This window comes from Periplaneta americana, chromosome 14 (assembly GCF_040183065.1).
Source record: "Periplaneta americana isolate PAMFEO1 chromosome 14, P.americana_PAMFEO1_priV1, whole genome shotgun sequence".
NCBI classification, from domain to species: domain Eukaryota; kingdom Metazoa; phylum Arthropoda; class Insecta; order Blattodea; family Blattidae; genus Periplaneta; species Periplaneta americana.
Window position 1 is genome coordinate 115373043 of NC_091130.1, and position 4188 is coordinate 115377230.

General features: G+C 38.0%; 1 non-coding gene across 1 annotated transcript; it reads left to right on the forward strand.

Moving 5' to 3' along the window:
- The first annotated feature begins 480 nt into the window (after nucleotides 1-480).
- On the forward strand, nucleotides 481-554 carry TRNAS-GCU (transfer RNA serine (anticodon GCU)). Its single transcript has one exon. It is a non-coding gene; the product is annotated as a tRNA-Ser (tRNA).
- Nucleotides 555-4188: the final 3634 nt, after the last annotated feature.

The following is a 4188-nucleotide window of genomic DNA, read 5'->3' on the forward strand; positions in this document are numbered from 1 at the left end:
TCGATTTTCGATTTCTTCTGAATTATTTATCATGTTAAAGTGGTTGGGGTATATTATCCGGTTGTATCTACTCTATAGCAAATATTCTCCTACAAAAATATATGCTAACATAACTTGACATCTGATGTATTATTTCAGCTTAAATCAAAGTAAATTTATTCAAACAATACACCGTGATTGAAAATGAAAGAGCAGATTTCAATTTTGTATTACAGACAAACTATCAAAGATAGAAACACATAATGAACGGTGTATTTCCCTCTATACCTATACACAATACTATACCTATATTGTAACAAGTTGCTTGAGGAGATCAGATCTACTTAAAAGGTTGTGAAACTCTTCGAAACATTGAAAAGTAAGATTTAGATACACGAAAGTATGAACATTATTGAATTCATTGTTGAGTTCTGGCGTCTTGTCAGCTCATTTGAGTTGTGTGGATATAAAAGGAAAAATTGTGACTGTGTCGTGTATAGTTCCTGGGGTAGCTCAGTCGGTAGAGCGTTCGCGCGCTAAGCGAAGGGTCCCGGGATCGATACCCGGCTCCGGAACAATTTTTCCTTGCAATTATTCAAACCTGCTTTACAGGGAGCTACTACCTGAAAGCCAGATTTGTATAATACATTCGTTACTGGAGGTACGTTAACAGAAAGCCACAAATTAAGTCACACAGTATTGTGTGCACTCATAGTTGAGTTCTGGCGTCTTGTCAGCTCATTTGAGTTGTGTGGATATAAAAGGAAAAATTGTGACTGTGTCGTGTATAGTTCATGGAGTAACTCAGTCGGTAGAGCGTTCGAGCGCTAAGCGAAGGGTCCTGGGATCGATACCCGGCTCCGGAACAATTTTTCCTTGAAATTATTCAAACCTGCTTTACAGGGATCTACTACCTGAAAGCCAGATTTGTACAATTATTGAATTCGCTAAAACACGGGGTTCATTTAGGTTGGTAATCGGAAAAAATACGTAATATAAAATGCAGCCCGCAATACACAGCAAAGGGGGACGTTAGGAGGGGGAGGATATTCAAACTGCTTAATATTCAATGAAGAAGTGATGGCTAAGGGGCGGGAGATCATGCCTTACCCCTCCTCTCTGCTTGTGTATTATGGGATAGACTAGCGAATCTAAAGATGCCGACCATTGATTTAGGCCAGGGGTCGTCAGCGCAGAGCACCCTGGGGCTAGCCTCTCTTACCCGCGGAAAACGCAGTGCACCATGGCGCGCTTGTAGCTGCTAGCGGGTATGCTCTCTATCGCGTGCTGCTGCACGACGGTGTACGCGGGACAGCACCGCTTACCCATTGCACATTTCAGGGAGTGCTGACGACCACTCATTTAGGTTATATAAAAACCGAATAATTATAAATGGTGATATATATTTCATTCATTGGTCACAAATAGTCTCTCTCTTCCATATTCTGTGCATCTTTCAGAAGTAAATTCTGTGTAATGTTCGTATTTCTTATTCCAAATTCTTTACCTCATTCAGAACTAAATTCTGGATAATGCTTTTGAATCCACCTTCCCGTTCATTACCTCATTCAGGACTAAATTCTGGATAATGTTCTTGATTTCCTCTTCCAAGTTCGTTACCTCATTCAGAACTAAATAATGTTCATGATTTCCTGTTCCCGGTTCTTTACCTCATTCAGAACTAATTATCTTTATTTCCTCTTTTAGAACTATATTCTGGATAATGTTTTTTAATCCTCTTTCTTGTTATTTATCTCATTCAGAACTAACTTCTGGATAATGTTCTTGATTTCCTCTTCCAATTTCGTTACCTGAATAATGTTGGTGATTTCCTCTTCGCGGTTCTTTACCTCATTCAGAACTAAATTCTGGACAATGTTAGTGATTTCCTCTTCCAAGTTCTTTACTTAATTCAAAACAAAATTCTGAATAATATTCGTGATTTCCTTCTCGCGGTTCTTTACCTCATTCAGAACTAAATTCTGGATAATGTTCGTGATTTCCTCTTCCAAGTTCTTTACTTAATTCAAAACAAAATTCTGAATAATATTCGTGATTTCCTTCTCGCGGTTCTTTACCTCATTCAGAACTAAATTCTGGATAATGTTCGTGATTTCCTCTTCCAAGTTCTTTACTTAATTCAAAACAAAATTCTGAATAATATTCGTGTTCCTTCTCGCGGTTCTTTACCACATTCAGAACTAAATTCTGGATAATGTTCGTGATTTCCTCTTCCAAGTTCTTTACTTAATTCAAAACAAAATTCTGAATAATATTCGTGATTTCCTTCTCGCGGTTCTTTACCTCATTCAGAACTAAATTCTGGATAATGTTCGTGATTTCCTCTTCCAAGTTCTTTACTTAATTCAAAACAAAATTCTGAATAATATTCATGATTTCCTTCTCGCGGTTCCTTACCTCATTCAGAACTAAATTCTGAATAATGTCCTTGAATTCTCTTTCCGGTTCTTCACCTCATTCAGAACTAAATTCTGGATAATGTTCTTGATTTCCTCTTCCAAGTTCTTTACTTAAGTCAGAACAAAATTCTGAATAATATTCGTGATTTCCTTCTCGCGGTTCCTTACCTCATTCAGAACTAAATTCTGGATAATTTTCGTGATTTCCTCTTCCAAGTTCTTTACTTAATTCAAAACAAAATTCTGAATAATATTCGTGATTTCCTTCTCGCGGTTCCTTACCTCATTCAGAACTAAATTCTGGATAATGTTCGTGATTTCCTCTTCCAAGTTCTTTACTTAATTCAGAACTAAATTCTGAATAATATTCATGATTTCCTTCTCGGGGTTCTTTACCTCATTCAGAACTAAATTCTGAATAATGTCCTTGAATTCTCTTTCCGGTTCTTCACCTCATTCAGAACTAACTTCTGGATAATGTTCTTGATTTCCTCTTCCAATTTCGTTACCTGAATAATGTTGGTGATTTCCTCTTCGCGGTTCTTTACCTCATTCAGAACTAAATTCTGGATGATGTCCTTGAATTCTCTTTCCGATTCTTTACTTCATTCAGAACTAAATTCTGAATGATGTTTGTGATATCCTCTTTGAGAACTAAGCTCTGTGTAATATTCTTCATTTTCTGTTCCAGTTTTTTTTATATTATTTAAAGCCTAATTCTGCGTAATGTTCTTGATTTTCCGAGTTGTCGACCTCTAGAATTCTTCAGCATTAAGAAGGGCTGCATTTAAATTCCAAAAAACAACTTTGAAGGGGGATCGGACTGTTGACTAAAACATAATTTTGCTGCTGTCTGAGAATTCGCTATACCAAGCCTGAGGTATTGCAGACTACATCTTAACTCCCCAGTTCACATTCCCCGGCAGAGACAGTTAAGTATCGGAGCGAGTAGACCTGAAGGCAAGCATTGCTGAGTGACGGATTATAGTCTTATAAGGCACGCATCATGGCTCTCGCTAGTCGCCTAAAATCCACCACTGTTGCACATGCTTTACTATATGTTCGTTTCTAAAACGGTGAGGCGGAAAGGACATGGACGGAGGTATCTTCTTTCCCTTCCCCTTAGGATAGGTCACGGTGGCTACGGGCGAATTAAGACGATCCTTTGCACGTCGGCCTTCCTTCTCCTTTATGCCCAGAGCTGTGCTATATAGCCTACTATTGAGTAATTCATCACTTATCACTAGACAGTGGATGCGGGATGTCTTATCGTTGAATGTAGGTGCACATTTACTGTATGTTACATTTTTTTCATTCAGACATTGGCTCAACAGGTTTTAAACGTAAACAGGCGACGTCAACATGCTACTGTATGTCCGTACAGTCAGAAGGAAAAGAAAAATAACGTACTGTAGTACATACCTTGCAAGTTCAGTCCTCGTCATCATTGATGCAATTACCAGCATTGCAGTAAACGAAGATATATTCTCATAAGTTGTCGAAGCTGAATCGTCTTCGCCCATCGCTTAAACAGTCTTTGTATCGAGAGAATTTCTGAAGAAAAACTCTAAAATGGGGATCACTCAATTTCTTTAGAGGAATATTTGCACTGAGCATCATGTTACACGTGTCGTTTAGACCCGCACAACTAAATGATGATGATGATGATGGTTCCTCAGATTTCATTTCAACGCATTTCTTGTGCGATGTACTGTTGCAATGTTTCTCTATAGCCTGAGTTATTCTGGTTGTTATTTCAATTTTACATACATTACACACGATATTTTCT